This window comes from Bombina bombina, chromosome 5 (assembly GCF_027579735.1).
Source record: "Bombina bombina isolate aBomBom1 chromosome 5, aBomBom1.pri, whole genome shotgun sequence".
NCBI classification, from domain to species: domain Eukaryota; kingdom Metazoa; phylum Chordata; class Amphibia; order Anura; family Bombinatoridae; genus Bombina; species Bombina bombina.
Window position 1 is genome coordinate 850,385,473 of NC_069503.1, and position 22,881 is coordinate 850,408,353.

Here is a 22,881-nt window from a genome sequence, read left to right on the forward strand (position 1 = left end):
AAAGCCGGCGACGCCAATATTTACGCTGGTTTGGTATCACATATACGGCGTAACCTAGAAGTTACGCGCGTATATTTCTGCCGTCGCCCGTAGTTTTTTGGGCTATAGGCAGGTATACCAAACCAGCGCAGTTTGGTATCCAATATGCAGCGTAAGGACTTACGTGGCGAAAATGGAGAAATCTTACTCCATTTTCACCTCGCCACAAAAAGCAGCCGTAAGAAGCCTTACGCTGACTATTGGAGCCCCGTAACTCCCTAAACTGGCTGCTAAAATAAACCTAACACCTAACGCATGCGCAATGTCTATCTCACTGTCAACCGCGATCTTCTAAAATAAACCTAACACCTAACGCATGCGCAATGTATATCTACCTGTCAACCGCGATCCCCCCCCCGAAATCCCTAATAAAGTTATTAACCCCTAAACCGCCGCTCCCGGACCCCGCCGCCATCTACATAAACTAACCACCTACTGTGAGCCCCTAAAACCGCCACCATCTACCTTATCTATCCCCTAATGTGAACCCCTTACACTGCCGCCATCTACCTTATCTATCCCCTAATTAGAACCCCTTACACCGCTGTCATCTACCTTATCTATCCCCTAATTAGAACCCCTTACACCGCTGTCATCTACCTTATCTATCCCCTAATCTGACCCCTTACACCGCCGCCACCTATATAAAAATTATTAACCCCTAATCTAATCCCCCTATACCGCCGCCAGCTATATTAATATTATTAACCCCTAATGTAAGCCCCTTACACCGCCGCCATCTCTATTAAAATGATTAACCCCTAATTTAATCTACCTACCCCGCCGCCAGCTATATTATCTATATTAACCCTAAGTATATTATAGTTAATATAGGTATTACATTATATATATTAACTATATTAACCCTAATTATATTAGGGTTAATATAGTTAATATAGTTACTATAGTATTTATATTAACTATATTAACTCTATCTAACCCTAACACCCCTAACTAAATTTATATTAAATTAATCTAATTCATTTATAAACTAAAATATTCCTATTTAAATCTAAATACTTACCTATAAAATAAACCCTAAGATAGCTACAATATAATTAATAATTACATTGTAGCTATGTTAGGGTTAATATTTATTTTACAGGTAAATTGTTAATTATTTTAACTAGGTATAATAGCTATTAAATAGTTATTAACTATTTAATATCTACCTAGTTAAAATAATTACCCAATTACCTGTAAAATAAATCCTAACCTAAGTTACAAATACACCTACACTATCAATAAATTAAATAAACTACAAACATCTATCTAAAAATACAATTAAATTAACCAAACTAAATTACAAAAACAAACAAACACTAAATTACAAAAAATAAAAAAAAGATTACAAGATTTTTAAGCTAATTACACCTATTCTAAGCCCCCTAAGAAAATAATAAACCCCCAAAATAATAAAAATTCCCTGCCCTATTCTAAATTAAAAAAAGTTCAAAGCTCTTTACCTTACCAGCCCTTAAAAGGGCCTTTTGTGGGGCATGCCCCAAATAATTCAGCTCTTTTGCATACAAATACAATACCCCCCCCATTACAACCCACCACCCACATACCCCTATTCTAAAACCACCCAAACCCCCCTTAAAAAAGCCTAACACTACCCCCCTGAAGATCTCCCTACCTTGTCTTCACCACACCGGGCCGAACTCCTGATCCGATCCGGGCGATGTCTTGCTCCAAGCGGCAAAGAAGAATTCTTCCTCCCGCGATGTCTTCCTCCAAGCGGCAAAGAAGAATTCTTCCTCCGGCGATGTCTTCCTCCAAGCGGCAAAGAAGAATTCTTCCTCCATCGACGTCTTCCTCCAAGCGGCAGCAAAGTCTTCATTCTTCCGGCGGCATCTTCAATCTTCTTTCTTCGCTCCGCCGCCGCGGAGCATCCATCCCGGCCGACGACTGAACGACGAATGAGGTACCTTTAAATGACGTCATCCAAGATGGCGTCCGCCGAATTCCGATTGGCTGATAGGATTCTATCAGCCAATCGGAATTAAGTTAGAAAAATCTGATTGGCTGATTGAATCAGCCAATCAGATTCAAGTTCAATCCGATTGGCTGATCCAATCAGCCAATCAGATTGAGCTTGCATTCTATTGGCTGTTCCGATATGCCAATAGAATGCAAGCTCAATCTGATTGGCTAAGGTAAAGAGCTTTGAACTTTTTTTAATTTAGAATAGGGCAGGGAATTTTTATTATTTTGGGGGTTTATTATTTTCTTAGGGGGCTTAGAATAGGTGTAATTAGCTTAAAAATCTTGTAATCTTTTTTTTTTTTGTAATTTAGTTTTTGTTTTTTTTTGTAATTTAGTTTAGTTAATTTAATTGTATTTTTAGATAGATGTTTGTAGTTTATTTAATTTATTGATAGTGTACGTGTATTTGTAACTTAGGTTAGGATTTATTTTACAGGTAATTGGGTAATTATTTTAACTAGGTAGATATTAAATAGTTAATAACTATTTAATAGCTATTATACCTAGTTAAAATAATTAACAATTTACCTGTAAAATAAATATTAACCCTAACATAGCTACAATGTAATTATTAATTATATTGTAGCTATCTTAGGGTTTATTTTATAGGTAAGTATTTAGATTTAAATAGGAATATTTTAGTTTATAAATGAATTAGATTAATTTAATATAAATTTAGTTAGGGGTGTTAGGGTTAGATAGAGTTAATATAGTTAATATAAATACTATAGTAACTATATTAACTATATTAACCCTAATATAATTAGGGTTAATATAGTTAATATATATAATGTAATAACTATATTAACTATAATATACTTAGGGTTAATATAGATAATATAGCTGGCGGCGGGGTAGGTATTAAATTAGGGGTTAATCATTTTAATAGAGATGGCGGCGGTGTTAGGGGCTTACATTAGGGGTTGATAATTTTAAGATAGATGGCGGCGGTGTTAGGGGCTCACTTTAGGGGGTTATAGATATAATATAGCTGGCGGCGGGGTACGGGAGCGATGGTTTAGGGGTTAATAACTTTATTAGGTTGCGGCGGGGCACGGGAGCGGCGGTTTAGGGGTTAATAGCTTTTTTATTGTTAGGATAGTGAGGGGGGATAGCGGATAGAGGGTTAGACGTGTCGGGCTATGTTAGGGAGGCGTGTTAGACAGTGCGGGTGATTTAGACTTTAGTCAGGTTTTATAGGCGCCGGCAGTTTCTAACATGGCGCAAGTCACTGGCGACTCCAAAAATCTGTACTTACGCAGATTTCTGGACATCGCTGGTTTGTGAGACTTGCGCCACTTTAGCAGGTGACGGCGCCGCATATTGGATGGCTCGAGTTGCGAGCTGAAACTGCGGGAGACGTGGGTTCCCTCGCTTGCGCAGCAAACTGCGATCTATATCGGATCGCGCCCTTATATCTATGAATTTATTTCGTTATTAAATTATCAATTTCAAAAGACACACTTCTTTCTATCTAAAATACACTAAGCACATATACACATTTGAACAATTATATAGTTTTCAAAATAATCTTGTGAAATAACTTTTACACAAAATTATTTGAACATATAACAGCTCCCCTTCACCTGTCTTAACCACATACTACACCGATAACTGTTTGGAGGAACTTTTATCACTTAGAAGGGTTACAGAGCTATCTTTACACTATTTTCACTATTTAAGGTGCACTCACTCCATCCTGTTTTTTAATAATGGGGATTACACAGATTTGTCCCCTCTACTAAATCTGGATCAAGAGACCAGGGATTCTCTTCTCTGGTGGCTATCTCGGGTCCATCTGTCCAAAGGTATGATCTTTCGCAGGCCAGATTGGACAATTGTAACGACAGATGCCAGCCTTCTAGGCTGGGGGGCAGTCTGGAACTCCCTGAAGGCTCAGGGATCATGGACTCAGGAGGAGACACTCCTTCCGATAAATATTCTGGAACTAAGAGCGATATTCAATGCTCTTCAGGCTTGGCCTCTGCTAGTGACAATGAGGTTCATAAGATTTCAGTCGGACAACATCACGACTGTGGCTTACATCAACCATCAAGGGGGAACAAGGAGTTCCCTAGCGATGTTGGAAGTCTCAAAGATAATTAGTTGGGCAGAGATTCACTCTTGCCACCTATCAGCTATCCATATCCCATGTGTAGAGAACTGGGAGGTGGATTTTCTAAGTCGACAGACTTTTCATCCGGGGGAGTGGGAACTCCATCCGGAGGTATTTGCACAATTGGTTCAACGTTGGGGCGAACCAGAACTGGATCTCATGGCGTCTCGCCAGAATGCCAAACTTCCTTGTTAAGGATCCAGGTCCAGGGACCCCAAGGCAACGCTGAAAGGATTACAGCTCATTCTACTAGAGCTGTGGCTTCCACATGGGCCTTTAAAAATGAGGCTTCTGTTGAACAGATTTGCAAGGCAGCGACTTGGTCTTCGCTACATACTTTTTCAAAATTCTATAAATTTGATACTTTTGCTTCTTCGGAGGCTATTTTTGGGAGAAAGGTTTTACAGGCAGTGGTTCCTTCCGTTTAAGTACCTGCCTTGTCCCTCCCTTCATCCGTGTACTTTAGCTTTGGTATTGGTATCCCACAAGTAATGGATGATCCGTGGACTGGATACACCTTACAAGAGAAAACATAATTTATGCTTACCTGATAAATTTATTTCTCTTGTGGTGTATCCAGTCCACGGCCCGCCCTGTCATTTTAAGGCAGGTATTTTTTAACTCTAAACTACAGTCACCACTGCACCCTATAGTTTCTCCTTTCTCTTGCTTGTCTTCGGTCGAATGACTGGAGGTGGCAGTTAGGGGAGGAGCTATATAGACAGCTCTGCTGTGGGTGATCCTCTTGCAACTTCCTGTTGGGAAGGAGAATATCCCACAAGTAATGGATGATCCGTGGACTGGATACACCACAAGAGAAATAAATTTATCAGGTAAGCATAAATTATGTTTTTGTTCAGTTATTTTTATTGATGCAATCTTTATAGCTGCAAGATACTGCAGTCTATGGGCTCTATTTAACAAGCTCTTTATGGAGCTTGATGGCCCGTGTTTCTGGCGAGTCTTCAGACTCACCAGAAACAGCAGTTATGAAGCAGCGGTCACAAAGACCACTGCTCCATAACCTGTCTGCCTGCTCTGAGCAGGCAGACAGACATCGCCGGAAATCAACCCAATCGAGTACGATGGGGTTGATTGACACCCCCTGCTGGCGGCCTATTGGCCGCGAGTCTGCAGGGGGTGGCGTTGCACCAGCAGCTCTTGTGAGCTACTGGTGCAATGCTGAATACAGCGAGCGTATTGCTCACTGTATTCAGCGAGGTCTGTCGGACCTGATCTGCACTGTTGGATCAGGTCCGACAGACCTTGATAACTATGGGCCTATGTCTAAGCATGAAGTGTTTTAAGGTGAAATCCTGGCAATTTAATAATATTCTTTAAAATATTCTATTGTGTTTTGCATTACAATTTATCATCATAATATTTTTGGATAGAAATGCATTTTACTTCCCTACTGCTGGAAAAAAAAATATTGGGCATTTGCAAAGAGGAAACATGAAAAGTCCAACTTTTCCAATAAGGGTCCACAATCCAGGCCCAGTGGTATCTGATATTATAGTTATGTCTGGGCAGTCCTTATATCTAGAAGAAAGATAAATCACAGCATGGTGGTCTTGGGCCTAATAGTAACTGCCCTGGAGGTAATACTTCAAGCAAAGTTTTGCATGTGATCACTTTAGTTGTGTTTCATCGCTGAATTAAAGGGATATAATATTTCTTTCATATTGGAGGGGGTTACACCTCGGTTGGTGTTGCTAGAGAGAATGTAATGTACAGAAGGAATTTTATGCAACCACTTTTTTCCAAAATATAAATTGACTGTTTCAGGGGCTGGGTGATTTGGTGTTTGGAATCACCAAAGGGTATCAGAGGTGTAGCCTTGCATGATTTCATCCCTTTCCACCAATATTGTAATGCTCGTGGGGTAATCCTCTATCAGACCAAACTCGGCTAGTAGTCTTGTTATCCCGGCATCGAGATGGAATGATAGGGAATATCCCAGAGCGGAGAAAGTTAGTGAGATGAGGAAGGCAGCACTCACCACAGGCAGGACAGTCCCTAGCAGCAACAGCAGAGCAGTCCAAGGATGAACCACTAGAATAGTCAGACAGGCAGGGTTTGGCAACAGTAAAGCAGTCCAAGGGCACACAACTAGAATGGTCAGGCAGGCAGGGTTTCTAAACAGAGATCAATCCAGCAGTGTAAGGGTTAAGGCAGGTAGAGTAGTCAGACAGGCAGGTTCAGCAACAGCAATTAATCCAGCAGTTAAAGGGTTAAGGCAGGTAGAGTAGTCAGGCAGGCAGGTTCGGAAATGATATTAGGCACAAAAAATAACTATCTGTCACACCCAGGAGCACACAAAGTAACACCTATACTTGAGCAGTGACAGATTGTTCTACAAACATTTAATAGGTGCAGATTCGTGCCACTGAGCTCTGACCTGGCATCCGGAGCGTGCGATGATGACGCATCCGGAGCCGACACTGCCCCTGACAATGAGCAGGGAAGGAGACGCTGTGCCCCTGGCAACCAGAGTCGGCCTCAAAGGAGGAGCAGCATGGAATCTGGAGACCAGAGATGAAGCATGCACATCAAGGGCAGAAACCCAGTAACAATTTGCCATGGAGTAACCCTTCCAATGTATCAGATACAGCAGTTTTCTGCTCCTGTATCTGGAGTCCAGAATCTTAGCTACTTCATATTCGGGGTCACCACAAACCAAGAGCGGAGGAAGAGGAGCAGCTCGGAGCAGGGTATATCTATTCTTGATGTAAGGTTTAAGTAATGAGATGTGGAAGACTGGATGTATGCGTAGGGTTTTTGGCAAGCCCACTTTGTAGTCAACAGGAGACAGTCTTTTCAGGACCTTGTAAGGGCCAATAAACCTAGGCCCCAATTTGTGACAGGTTTGACATAGACGAATGTGTTCAGTAGAGATCCAAACACGTTCACCCACTGGGATGGCACGTACAGAAGCCCTATGACGATCAGCAAACTTCTTATATCTAGAGACAGCTGAACACAGCTGAGAGCAAATATGTTGCCAATGAGTGGTGAGTTAAGTTACGTGTCGGTCTGCGGCAGGGACCCCTGAGCTGAAAGAGGGAAGACATGAGGTTGATGCCCTGCTGCAGCTTGAAATGGAGAACATCGAAGAGAAGAGTGCCAATGAGTGTTTCTTGCCAGCTAAGCTAGGGGTAGCAATTCAGACCAGTTGGTATGGCGAGTGTTGGCAAAGGCTCTAAGGTAAGCTTCAAGATCCTGGTTTGCTCTCTGTTAGTCCATTGGTCTGAGGATGGTAGCCAGACAACAAGGAAACAGTGGTTCCAATCAACTTACAAAAGACTCTCCAGAAGGCAGAGATGAATTGTGTATCTCTGTCGGAAACAATATTCACAGGAATGCCGTGAAGTCGCACTACATGCAAGAGAAAAAGGGATGACAATTCCTGAGCAGAAGGCAGTTTGGTTAAGGGTACGAAGTGAGCCATTCTGGAAAAGTAGTCCGCCACAACCCAGATAACTGTATGGTGGTCGGAAAAAGGAAGGTTCACAATGAAGTCCATTGTTATGTGTGTCCATGGTCGTTTGGGAATGGACAATGGTTGGAGCAAGCCAGGAGGCAAGGAACGGGGAGTCTTGTTGGCCGCACAAATTGTGCAGGCTTTTACATAATCCTGAGCGTCAGACTTCATAGTAGGCCACCAAACATGTTGGGAAAGACATTTGAAAGTCTTAGACAAAACAGGATGTCCTGAGAGTTTGCTATCATGAGCCCAGGCTAGCACAGGGATGTGTTGGTTCAGAGGTAAAAAGAGGATATCGGAGGCCAAGGGGGCACCAGGAGGTTTACTAGACTGAGCACGTTGCAATCTTTGCAGAAGGGTGGTATTGAGTTGAGCAACCACACAGGAGGGGGGTATGATGTGCTCGATAGGAGCTTCTGAGGAATCACTTGAGTGAGGGAAGTGATGGTAAAGGGTGTCCGCCTTCTTGTTCTTGGTCCCAGGAAGATAAGAGACCACAAAGTTAAAACGGGAAAAGAACAAGTCCCACCTGGCCTGTCGAAAATTAAGTCGATGAGCAGTCTCTAGGTAAGTCAGATTCTTGTGGTCGGTGAGAATCTGAATAGGATTGGCGGTGTCCTCTAACCAGTGACACCAATCAGTCAAGGCCATCTCAATGTCTAAGAGTTCACGATTACACACATCATAGTTCCACTCAGCAGGAGTAAAGCGTTTAGAAAAAAAGGCTACAGGGTGTGACTTGGAAGTCAAAGGGTCCCTCTGGGTAAGAACTGCTCCAGCCCCTATCTCAGAGGCATCAACCTCTAAAGTGAACTGTAGGTCAGGATCAGGATGGCGGAGCACAGGAGCTGAACAAAAAGCCTTTTTCAGACAAGAGAAGGCGTTTATGGCCTCAGGAGGCCAATGTTTACAGTCTTTGTTCCATTTTGTCAATTTAGTGAGAGGAGCTATTGTTTGAGAAAAGTTCTTTATAAACTTGCAGTAATAATTGGAGAAACCCAAGAACCTCTGCAATAAACCAGATAAACGATGACAATGCGGTTAAGGAGTTCATGGAAGACATCCCTGACAAATGCCTGGAAGACTGCAGGGGCGTTACACAGCCCAAAGGGCATTACAAGGTATTCATAATGCCCAGATCTTGTGTTAAAGGCGGTTTTCCATTCATGGCCTGGAAAGATGCGAATCAGATTGTATGCCCCATGTTAGTCTAATTTGGTGAATAAGCGAGCATCCCTGAGTGAGTCATACAGTTCGGTGATCATTGGTATGGGATAGCGATTCTTGATGGTTATGTTGTTCAACGCCCTGTAGTCAATGCAGGATCTGAGCCCACCAGCCTTATTATTGACAAAAAAGAAACCAGCCCCAGCAGGAGAGGAGGAAGGGGCGAATGAACCCTTTAGCTAGGTTCTCTTGGATGTTCTCCTCCATGGATTTGGTTTCAGCCTTGGAGACTGGATATGTCCTCCCTTTAGGAAGTGGGGCTCCGGGAAAGAGGTCGATCTTGCAGTCATAAGGATGGTGGGGTAGCAGCACATTGGCTGCTTTTTTCTTGAACACAAAGTCTATGTATAATGAAGGAAGGTTTGAAGGAGTCTGTATACTGACTATGGGAATACAGGGCAGAGTAATGACTTTAGCAAGGCAGGAGTGGAAACAGGAGGTACCCCAGGAGGCCAGTTGTCCCTCAGCTCAATCGAACTGTGGATTGTGTACCCGAAGCCAAGAAAGACCAAGGATAACAGGCTGTGCTGGGGAATGAATGACCTCAAACTGCAGCTGTTCAGTGTAGAGGACTCCCACAGTCAGTGTCAGGGGTGCTGACTCAAAATGGATCACGCCCGAACCAAGGGGGGTGCCATCCAGGGTAGTTATTTTGAGAAAATGTCTTTTCTGCAGAAGAGGCAAACCAGCTTGAATCATAAAATGGTGATCCAGGAAGTTTCCAGCAGCCCCTGAATCAATGAAGGTTTGAGTGTGAACAGTATTCTGAAGGAAGGTAAGGGTAACAGGTACCAGAATCCGAGAGGAGTGAGGGGATTTAGTAGAGATCATGCTTAGAGGTACCCCAGTGTTATCCCCTAAGCATTGGCTTTTCCCGGCCAAATGTCACAGTCCTTCAGTTGGTGGGTGTTAGATCCACAATAAAAACATAGTCTCAGTCTCCTTCTTCTCCGTCTTTCAGACTCTGAAGGTTTGAAGGAGGTGAGATCCATGGGTTCCTCTACTGAGGTAACTGGAGTAGCTGAAGGGGTAGCGGATGCTGCCAAAACTGGGTGAATAGGAGGACGGGAGGGAAGGATCCTCCTAGTTCTGTGTCTCTCGGCTTGCCTTTCCTGAAAGTGAGAGTCCAGACTGATAAAAAGCACTATAAAGTCATCCAAAGAAGAAGGAAGATCACGATAAGTGAGTTCATCTTTGATGCATTCATGGAGACCCCTCCTAAAGGCTGCCTTGAGAGCACTGCCATCCCAAGTGGTTTCAAGTGCCAAGGTGCAGAACTCAATGGCATATTGTGCCACAGTTGTATTGCCTTGGCGGAGATCCAGGAGAGAATATTCTGCAGTAGACGTATGGCCAGAAGTCCCAAACACAGAAGATAAAGCAGAAATGAACTCATCAGCATCATGCAGGAGTAGACAACCACCCTAAACAATCATCATGCAGGAGTGTAGTGTTCTGTTCCAAAAGAAGAGAGACCCAGGCAAGAGCCTTGTCCTTTAGCAAGGAAATGATAAAGGTGACCCTTGACTGATGAGACTGGAAGGTGTGAGGATCATTGCAGAAGTGCAGCCTGCATTGGTTTAGAAAGCCCCTGCAATCAGTAGTACCTTCATACTTGTCAGGCAAGGGTATCCGGGGTATACTTCCAGAAGCAGAGGAAGAAGTCACAGCACTAGGAGTAGGGACTGGTGGTGTAGCAACAGGAGCGGCATCCCTCGCTGCAACTAGTAAGGAGATTTGAGCGATAATAGCCTCTAGATTGGAATCCATATTCTGCAACTGTGTGGTATGGGTTCCCAACATCTGTCCCTGAAGATAAACAGCTCGTGCCACCTCATCTGGCTGCATGGCCCAAGTATAATGTAACACTCGTGGGATACTCTTCTATCAGATCAAACTCGGCCAGTAGTCTTGTTATTCCGGCGTCGAGCCGGAATGATAGGGAATTTACCAGAGCAGAGAAGGTTAGTGAGATGAGGAAGGCGGCACTCACCACAGGCAGGACAGTCCCCAGCGACAACAGCAGAGCAGTCCTAGGATGAACCACTAGAATGGCCAGGCAGGCAGGGTCTGGCAAAAGCAAAGCAGTCCAAGGATAAACCACTAGAATGGTCAGGCAGGCAGGGTTTGGCAACAGTAAAGCAGTCCAAGGCTAAACCACTAGAATAGTCAGGCTGGCAGGGTTTGGCAACAGTAAAGCAGTCCAAGCATACACCACTAGAATAGTCAGGCAGGCAGGGTTTGGCAACAGAAATCAATCCAGCAGTGTAAGGGTTAAGGCAGGTAGAGTAGCCAGATGGGCAGGTTCAGCAACAGCAATTAATCCAGCAGTTTAAGGGTTAAGGCAGGTAGAGTAGTAAGGCAGGCAGGTTCAGAAACTATATTAGGCACAAAAAAGAACGATCTGTCACACCCAGGAGTACACAAAGTAACACCTATACTTGGGCAGTGACAGATCATTCTACAAACATTTAAATAGGCACAGATTTGCGCCACAGAGCTCCGACCAGCAACCGGAGCATGCGGCGATAACGTCAGCGCCGCACACATCCGGAGCCAACACTGCCCCTGACAACAATCAGGGAGGGAGACGCCTCACCCCTAGCAACGGCTAGAGCGGTGCGGCGTGACAAATATTCTGAAACTAACAGCTTTATTTTTTGCCCTTAAGATATGTAGGTATTACTGATGTTGGCTCTTTTCAGCTACACAGAGAGTGTGTACAGCCGGTTTGTTATTGCTGAAGTAAGTCAAATCCTCAGTTGGGTGGAACCTAACAAATGGGTTAAAGCTAACACTTATCTTTCTGTTTGGGTTATGTTTTGCAAATGGTGCTAGGAGATTGTTTTCTGAATCTGAAGACTTTTGTTCATAGATTTGTCTACACCTAGAAATAGTTTGAAATGTCTTATTGGTTAACATTTTTGGAAAGGTGTCACAAAGACTGATTATTTTTGATGTTCATTATTTTCTCACAATATACAGGACTAGGAATACACTGTCCTCTTTATGTATGAGTTAGAACATAACACAAGGTGCAGGCACATTTTACTAGAACTTTAGCTTTCTTCTGGGTATACTATAATAATTCCTCAGTTCACCAAGTGTGAAAGTCAGCAAACTTGGTCTTTCTTCTTACTTTCACTAAATTATGTATTTGCATATTGGTTATAGAAGTATAAACTTGCAAACCATTCATTTTTAGGACTTAGGATTCTTAATTGGCTTTATGATTCATATGGATAATTTTTTTAAAATAATTTTTTATTGAGGTTTTGCAAAAAAAAATACAACATACTGATATAGCCTTACAACCGTAAAGTCACATAAATTAAGAGTTAGCCGGCTTCATACAATATAAAGAAATAATAACATTCAAAAACAAAACTTGTATATAACATTGCATGCTGTTAAGAAGGCTTCTTGAACCTCTTTTTTTAAAAAAAATATACTAGCATATCTGGTTGACTAGTTATAAGGCCACTCAAGGGCTCTTAAACTGCATAAAAATGAAAAGAAATAAGGTAGTCAAATCTGCGGCCACTCATGGGCCTAGGAAGAGCATATAACCATCAGTGGGTAAGCACCGCTTAGGGTATAGATTATATACTTGTTCAAATAGGAGGGGAAGGGTATATTGATAATTGGCTAGAGAGTAATAACTAGCAATTGAGGTCTCTAAGGAACTCTGCCAAACTAGAAGTGTTAGGGGTATGCTGTAACTGGGAGGAAAGTCCCCACATTAAAAAGGCTCATACATTCATGAGTTGCGTAAATAACGACTTATCCGGAACAACCAGGCTCAATAAATAATACTAGGTTAGACCGAAATTATGGGCTTAGGTGAACTTACAGGGTTAACATTACTATGACATAGGTATGGCTAACAAAGCTTTATAACCTTATAAGTATGATTTTTAGTTATACGTCTATGGAACTAGGTGTGACGCTACTATCTCGTTTCTATATTTTTTATGTCACAAATATATTGTCTCTACAGGATAGGCCTCTATATGTCTCAGCTAATAGCAAGCTGGTTATAATCATATACATGAGAGAGGGGGCATTCTATGGAAAGTCTAGAATAAACCTCAAGTTCCCACCACGATAACTAATATAATATAAAGTCATGGCTATACGTGCAGGAATTCAAATAGGAGATCCAGTGCTGCAGATTATAATGACATCTTTTGGATAGATACAGTGAAGTGAGATTATTTGCATAAACCTTTTTATAGCAGGATGTGACTAATACAATTACGGCCTGACCTGATGTATTGAGTCTATGTTTCTACAAACCTATTATTGGCTAAATATAGTCTCATACTCCCCATATGGCTAAAAATCTTATGTTAGCACCATCAACTTCCCAGATATGTAAGGCATGGGAATATAGTTACATTGAAAATACTTGTTAAATGCATATATCTGTACGTGTAATGATTGGGAGGTAGATAATAGCCTATAGTACATAAACTCCAATATCTAGGTTGATTGGAGTACTAAGATTATCGAAGTAAGTCAAACTATGTATTTGTCTTTTAAATGAGAGTTGTTAGGAAGGTGCAGGCTCAAAGAGTGCAAGGAAAAGTTTGTGCCTTATAGAAAGAGTAGTGTGCTAGCTGTGGCAGCCCACGCTGGAGGTGCTACTCTAAATGCACCTTTACTGTATATATGGAAGGGGAGCTTGTCTAATAGATATATGGGAGATACACTATTCAGAAACTCCAACTTTCCTGTGACCAGTGATGGTTAAAAATTCAGCATTCATACTTTATATGCAAGATTAATAATAACCTGAATCAAGTAACAGCACGGCTGATCCCATTGCACAACTAACATTTCAAGAGGATATGCATGTATTTATCTAAAGAGTATTTTCTTAAACTTGATATAAGAGTGCCTACATAAATTGTATATACAGAGATAATCCTTATAAATAGCTCTTACACAGGGTGGTACAAAGCATTATCAACCTGGAAGACACATATTGTTTATATAATATGAGGATATATCATCTAATACCATATGCTAAAAGCCTGGATTAAGCAGGATGATTTAGAATAACAGTCAGGACTTCAGTTAATTAGCGAACAAAGTAACTGTCACATATCAGCTCTAGGATAAAGGGAAATGTCCGAAACTATGCAATAATTCAAAATAAATCTAAAGTTATGGGACCCCAATTAGAATAGGGTGCGAGGATCCGACTACTTAAATTTACAAATAAACATGAGATTAGAAAGCTGACAGCCTCAAAAATTTTGCTGCAAATGGCTGAGAGCATCCATCTTGGAATAAAATTATCCGATCCCTTTTTGGGTGCTTCCCAACTTGCCTCCACATCCGTGAGGGCTCAAAGTGAAAGGCGCCATGTTTGAGTACCTTAAAAAGCACTGTTCGGTCTGGGTCAGAGCAGCCAAAAATAGAGACTGCGAGTATGCAGGAGAGACCGGGGCTGTATCAAATCCTACTGATGAGGGCTTCAAAGTAAATTTTGTGACTTTAGCCGACACTAGTGCATTGTGTAATTCACTGCAGTGTAGCGGGAGTGCAGGTGCATCCACCCTCGGCGTCTGTTCTCTAGTAGTCGCGCTCACACTCTCCAGAGCGGGAAAGCAGAATGTTTCTGCTGGGTTTCCATCCCTGTCATGTCGGAACCGTGTCTCCTGCGGCTGTCTGCATAATAGCTCCCTTGGAGAAGTGGCAAGTAGGGCAGCCTGGTTCACACTGTGTAAACAGCCAGAGTAGCTAGGCTGTACATCACTAATCATTTCAGACGCCATTTGCGCTTCTGTATGCAATTGCCTTTCGTGGCAGGGCCTCAGGGCTGACACTATCTGCGCATAGTTGCTGTCCATTTTCCGACCTAATGTGATCAAGAGGTCCTGTAGTCCGCTGTATGAGGGCTCCTCCATAGTGAGCTATAATTGTACCCCTCAAAAATAGTAATGAAATAGCGCTGCTTAACCCAACAGGCCGGGGGGGGGGTTATGTAGACAGTAGAAGGCCGCCGCCATTTCAACCAAACCTCAGAACTTTAGTAGGCGATTCCAATAAAAAAACTGGTATCCGCAAGTTTAGCTCAGTCTTAGGCAACTAGTACACCAAAATATAGTCCAGACTTTCTGATTATAAAACTTATAAGTTATATTTTGACTTCAGAGAGTCCGGAGCTTCTGGTAATGGCGGCTGCTAGGACACGCCCCCCATATGGATAATTTTGATCCACTAGTACCTATGGTATACGTATTTATGTTTCAGTATTGTATTACAATTTATCAGAATTTATTATTTGGATTATCAGAATAAGCACAGACATAGATAATAATCTCTTCTATTTTATTAGGTTTGTTTTACAAATGACATGTAAATATTTCAAAGTTTTTTTGTTTTTGCTCCCTTCTATTAGCTGCAGGCTGGGAAAATTGAACATGTGTGCAATTTTGTATTTTACTTTCCTATGGGAATATTGAAGACACTGCTGTCAAGGACCATGAATCATGTTAATACATAGCCACCTCTACAGCTGTTTAAATGCCTGCCATAATGTGATGATTTTAACTCACAATATAATGCATTACAGATTCTTTAGATCAGCTTCTCTTTCAAAATCAATTCAAGAAATGAACAGCAAAGGTTGACACTGATTAAAATGTTAATACGAACTGTCTATTATATCAAAAAAAGACTGCTGTTTACTTGCATTTATGAAATTAATCTCAATAAGACGCTACTCAAAATTACATTTGCTAAATCAATGTCAAACAGTAAAAAAGTGTATTGTTATTTATACTAGACTTTCAATGAAATATTACTGGCAATATTGGAGCCATCATAACTATTTTACATAGACTTTCTGAGTTAAATTCAAATTTACATATTTTTAAATTTGTGTTTTACAAAATGGATGCAGATTTGACATGACACATCTGTAGCTTTTATAAATCTTATTTCTTTCTAATGTTTTATGATATTCTGATGTAATGCAAAACATTATTCAGTGTTATAGATATCACATTTAAGCTCACTGTTTCTGAAATAAAATAGGGAAAAAAAGATGTGACATATTTTCAGTGAAAATTATGTTGTTTTAATTGTAACATTTTAAATTTAATATAACATATTTTACAATTTATATATTTTAGCAATGGTGCTATGAAAATGTATTTTTGGTAACAAAAAAATATTGGTCCCTAATCCAATCCATTAGATTGAAATGTTTGAAAACATTGTGTGCGTGCTTAGGTAATTTATGGCTTAATTTTTGAAGTCTTTACAATCCATTTGGTGTGCAGCTATTTTAATTAGTAAACTGCTAAAACTCATTAAAAATGAGTTATGTTTATGATATCTTGGGGTTTAATCTATATATGGCTTTTCAAAAGGGTTTTTTCTGGGAATTTTTCAAAAGATATATGTCAAAGCCAAGCTAAACATGCATGCTAACTGACTGAAAAGTATTTACTTACTAACTGCAGGGTTTTTATAATATATGAAGTTTAACATCCTGAGTACACCATTTTATGAAATTATATAATTAAAATGTTTTACACATCCAAAAAAATAATTGCAATTATTAAATAACATGCTTATTGGGCCAGAATACAAGTAGTGTGCTATTTAGCTCTTTTGTTTGTGCCAAAATGCTGCTAGAAGTAAGCTTTAACGTAACTTCAGGACTTTGGATATCCCGACCTCGCTAACGTCTTCTCCCAGACTTCAAAGGAGAGTGCAAACTGGAAAAAGATTTATTACTTGTGCGGTAACCCAACAGAAGTTAAATCTACAGTGCTAACCCAAAGGTAGTTATGAATATTTTACATTCCAATATTTTTAACATGAAGAAAATGTTCATATATATATAAAATATATTTAATGTATTTTTTGTAAAATATATATCTGTCCCTATATGAAGAACAATGTAATGTAAAAAGATTTTCCTTGTTTTTAGGTATTTGAGTGGAAAGGGCTTCAAAGTATTTATACATATGTGAATATGTGTATACATGTGTATATATGTGTCTATATGTGTATAACAAGTATACCAATATATACAAATTTATATATACATAAATAAACATGTATATGTATGTTTATATAAATTATAACCCTTTCTATACAAATACCTCAAATACCTTTTCATATACAATATACCTTTTAAATCTTATAACTTTTTTTTTTGTTTATATTTATATGATTATTTTTTATTACATATTGGTTTGCTTTCAACTTGTAATTTGCACGATATTTCAATATTGTGAGCATTAACGTTAGTGTGCCGCTCATAATCTAGCACATTTTTCTTTAATTATTCAGATAGAGCATGCAATTTTAAACAAATTTCTATTTACTTATATTGTTTAATTTGCTATGTTCTCTTGGTTTTTGTTGTTGAAAAGCATACCTAGGTAGGCACAGAAGCAGCAATACACTACTGGGAGGTAGCTGCTGATTGGTGGCTGCTCTAATGTGCCTGTTGTCATTAGTTTACACAATGTTTTCAGATAGCTCTCAGTAGTGCAACAAAGGATACCAGGAGAATGAAGCAAATTTAAAGGGACATGAAACCCACATTTTTTCTCTCATGATTCAGTTAGAAAATACAATTTAAACAACTTTCTAATTTACTTCTATTATCTAATTTGTTTCATTTTCTTGGTATCATTTGTTGAAGAATCAGCAATGCACTAATGGTTTCTAACTGAACTCATGGGTGAGCCAATCACAATCGATATATATATATATATATATATATATATATATATATATATACATATATATATATATATTCAGCAACCAATCAACAGCTAGAACCTAGGTTCTCTGCTGCTCCTGAGCTTGCCAAGATAAACCTTTCAGTAAAGGATAACAAGAGAAGGAAGCAAATTATATAATAGAAGTACATTGGAAAGTTGTTTAAAATGATATCCTCTATCTGAATCATGAAAGAAAAATTTTGGGTTTCATGTCCCTTTAATAATAGAAGTAAATTGGAAATGTGTTTAAAATTGTATGCTACGTCTGAATCATGATTGGAAAATATGAGTTTTATGTCCCTTTAAATGTGAAATATGTGCTCTGTTTTAAACCAGGAAATAATCAGCCACGATTTGCTGCTTGAAACAAACAGGTTTTTAAGAGTTCAGTGCTGTTGAAAAATAGCTATTTGATGAATTGGAAAACCAGTGTCTGTTTCAAAGAAAAATAGTGGTTTTCTAGTGGTCTTGATAATAAGGGTTTCTAGTGGTCTTGAATTAAAAAAATCCCACCAAATCCATGCAAGACATGTTCCTTGTTAGACATCTTGTTAGACATCTACGGCTAGATTTCGAGTCTTGCATTAGCCTTAAAAAGCAGCATTGAGAGGTCCCAACGCTGCTTTTTAACGCCCGCTGGTATTACGAGTCTTGAAGGTATAGGTGTACCGCTCACTTTTTTGGCCAGACTCGAAAATACGGCAAATCCACTTACGTCAATTGCGTATCCTATATTTTCAATGGGACTTGCATAGTGCCGGTATTGCGAGTCTAACCAAAAGTGAGCGGTAGACCCTCTCCTGTCAAGACTGATACCGCATTTAAAAGTCAGTAGTTAAGAGTTTTACACTACAACGCCGTAGTATAAAACTCTTAACTAAAGTGCTAAAAAGTACACTAATATAATAAATATATGAACCCCTAAACCTAAGTGTAACCCTAACCCTAACACCCCCCTAACTTAAATATAATTTAAATAAATCTAAATAAATCTAAATAAAATTAATACAATTAACTAAATTATTCCTATTTAAAACTAAATACTTACCTATAAAATAAACCCCAAGATAGCTACAATATAACTAATAGTTACATTGTATCTAGCTTAGGGTTTATTTTTATTTTACAGGCAACGTTGTATTTATTTTAACTAGGTACAATAGTTACTAAATAGGTATTAACTATTTAATAGCTACCTAGTTAAAATAAAGACAAATTTACTTGTAAAATAAAACCTAACCTAAGTTACAATTACACCTAACACTACACTATAATTAAATTAATTCCCTAAATTAACTACAATTAACTACAATTAAATATAATTATCTAAAGTATGAAACCCCCCCCCACTAAATTACAGAAAATAATAAAATAATTACAAGTTTTTTAAACTAATTACACCTAATCTAATCCCCCTAATAAAATAAAAAAGTCCCCCAAAATAATAAAAAGCCCTACCCTATACTAAATTACAAATGGCCCTTAAAAGGGCCTTTTGTGGGGCATTGCCCCAAAGTAATCAGCTCTTTTACCTGTAAAAAAAGTGCAATACCCCCACAACATTAAAACCCACCAATCCCCCTTTAATAAAACGTAACACTAATCCCTTGAAGATCACCCTACCTTGAGAAGTCTTCACCCAACCGGGCCAAAGTCCTCAACGAAACCGGGCGAAGTGGTCCTCCAGATGGGCAGAAGTCTTCATCCAAGCTGGGAAGAAAAGGTCCTCCAGACTATCTTCATCCATCCGGCGCGGAGCGGGTCCATCTTCAAGACATCCGACGCGGAGCATCCTTCCTGGCCAACCACTAACCAATGAATGAAGGTTCCTTTAAGTGACGTCATCCAAGATGGCGTCCCTTCAATTCTGATTGGCTGATAGAATTCTATCAGCCAATTGGAATTAAGGTAGAAAAAATCCTATTGGCTGATGCAATCAGCCAATATGATTGAACTTTAATCCTATTGGCTGATTAGAACAGCCAATAGGATTGAGCTCACATTCTATTGGCTGATTGCATCAGCCAATATGATTATTTCACCGTTAATTCCGATTGACTGATAGAATTCTCGCAGCCAATCGGAATTCAAGGGACGCCATCTTGGATGATTAGTCGGTTAGTCGTCAGCCAGGAAGGATGTTCCGCGTCGGATGTCTTGAAGATGGACCCGACCCGTGCCGGATGGATAAAGATAGAAGATGTCGTCTGGATGAAGACTTCTGCCCGTCTGGAGGACCTCTTCTTCCCGGCTTGGATGAAGACTTCTGCCCGTCTGGAGGACCACTTCACCCGGCTTCGTTGAGGACTTCGGCCCGGTTGGGTGAAGACTTCTCAAGGTAGGGTGATCTTCAAGGGGTTAGTGTTAGGTTTCATTAAGTCGGTATTGGGTGGGTTTTAGCGTAGGATTGGGTGTGTGGGTGGTGGGTTTTAATGTTGGGGGGGTATTGTACTTTTTTTTACAGGTAAAAGAGCTGATTACTTTGGGGCAATGCCCCACAAAAGGCCCTTTTAAGGGCTATTTGTAATTTAGTATAGGGTAGGGCTTTTTATTATTTTGGGGGCTTTTTTATTTTATTAGGGGGATTAGATTAGGTGTAATTTGTTTAAAAAACTTGTAATTATTTTATTATTTTCAGTAATTTAGTGTTATTTTTTCGTAAGCGATTGGATACAGTTGCCCACGTGACTACGGGACTAACGGAAGAAATCCATTGCCTGTTGTGAGTAAAACGCCGCAGGAAAAATGGCTACAAAGTAAAATTCAGCTTGTTGTGAATTAAATACTACAGCAGAAACGGCTACAAAGTAAGATAAATACTTACGAAAAAGGAACAATTTATACCGCAGCTACTATTGAATATATTCTTGACAGAAACAGTATATAATCTTCAAGTTGGCCTCTGTGGGCATCCGTATTCCCACCTGCGCATGTGCAGTAGCGTGTGGTGGATGCTGCAGCTCTGCGCGCATTCAGGCAGATCTGTTTACTTAGTGTTGAGGTCCTTATAAGGGTGGGACTCTTGGTGCTGCTGGTCGGCGTCTGAGTTGATCCCGCTGAGATTTGCTACAGGCGAAAGACAACTAGCCAGAGGGCATTACCGCTCATACATTTCTGTCATCTTGTAAGTGTGCAATTTTCTGTGTGTGTCATTTACTTGAATAAATGCTGCTGTGATTCGTGGATGCGCTGTTTTCTTCTTGTCATTTCATAATTTAGGGAACTAATTTAATTATAGTGTAGTGCTAGGTGTAATTGTAACTTAGGTTAGGTTTTATTTTACAAGTAAATTTGTCTTTATTTTAACTAGTTAGCTATTAAATAGTTAATACCTATTTAGTAACTATTGTACCTAGTTAAAATAAATGCAAAGTTGCCTGTAAAATAAAAATAAACCCTAAGCTAGATACAATGTAACTATTAGTTATATTGTAGCTATCTTGGGGTTTATTTTATAGGTAAGTATTTAGTTTTAAATAGGAATAATTTAGTTAATTGTATTAATTTTATTTAGATTTATTTAAATTATATTTAAATTAGGGGGTGTTAGGGTTAGGGTTAGACTTAGGTTTAGGGATTAATATATTTATTATAGTGGCGGCGATGTCCGGTTCGGAAGATTATGGGTTAAAATATTTATTATAGTGTTTGCGATGTGGGGGGGCCTCGGTTTAGGGGTTAATAGATAGTTTATGGGTGTTAGTGTACTTTTTAGCACTTTAGTTAAGAGTTTTATACTACGGCGTTGTAGTGTAAAACTCTTAACTACTGACTTTTAAATGCGGTATCAGTCTTGACAGGAGAGGGTCTACCGCTCACTTTTGGTTAGACTCGTAATTCCGGCGCTATGCAAGTCCCATTGAAAATATAGGATACGCAATTGACATAAATGGATTTGCCGTATTTTTGAGTCTGGCCAAAAAAGTGAGTGGTACACCTGTACCTTCAAGACTTGTAATACCAGCGGGCGTTAAAAATCAGCGTTGTGTAGTGTTAGGTGTTATTGTAACTTAGGTTAGGTTTTATTTTACAGGTAAATTTGTCTTTATTTTAACTAGGTAGCTATTAAATAGTTTATAATTATTTAATAACTATTGTACCTAGTTAAAATAAATACAAACTTGCCTGTAAAATAAAAATGAACCCTAAGCTAGCTACAATGTAACTATTAGTTATATTGTAGCTATCTTAGGGTTTATTTTATAGGTAAGTATTTAGTTTTCAATAGGAATAATTAAGTTAATTGGATTAATTTTATTTAGATTTATTAAAATTATATTTAAGTTAGGGGGGTTAGGTTTAGACTTAGGTTTAGGGGCGAATAACTTTAATATAGTGGTGGCGACGTTGTGGGTGGCAGATTAGGGGTTAATAAATGTAGTTAGGTTGCAGAGACATTGGAGGCAGCAGATTAGGGGTTAATAAATATAATGTAGGGTTCGGCGATGTTGGGGACAGCAGATTAGGGGTTCATAAGTATAATGTAGGTGGCGGCGGTGTATGGAGCGGCAGATTAGGGGTTAATAATATAATGCAGGTGTTGGGGATGTCGGGGGTGGCAGATTAGGGGTTAATAAGTGTAAGATTAAGGGTGTTTAGACTCGGGGTTCATGTTAGGGTGTTAGGTGTAGACTTAAAAAGTATTTCCCCATAGGAATCAATGGGGCTGCGTTAAGAGCTGAACGCTGCTTTTTTGCAGGTGTTAGTTTTTTTTTTCAGCCAGCTCTCCCCCATTGATTCTTATAGGGAAATCGTGCATGAGCAAGTTTTACCAGCTCACCGCTACCGTAAGCAGCACTGGTATTGAGGTGAGATGTGGAGCTAAATTTTGCTCTACGCTCATTTTTGCGGCTTACGCCGGGTTTGTAAAAACCCGTAATACCAGCGTTGTCTGCAAGTGAGCGGTGAGGTAAAACTGCTCATTAGCACCGCACCCCTGTTAACGCAAAACTCGTAATCTAGGTGCTAGTTTGTTAGAATAGACCATTTTGATTAACCCACCCCAGCATAAATAACAGCTGAATGTATATAATTAATAACATTTTAAGTGGAATATTTACCTTACAGCTTAAGGTAAATCAAGGGTTGTTATGTCCCAAAGTGGGGATATTCCTTATTCTAAATCCTTTAGGGATTTTACCTGCCTTTTGATACTTAGAAAGTGAGAAAGCATGTAGATATAGGTCAGTCTCCCTTCTCCTGAATCTTAGTAATTCATGATACACATCTTTCGGTTTTTCTTTGATATTCAGTTCCCCCAATCT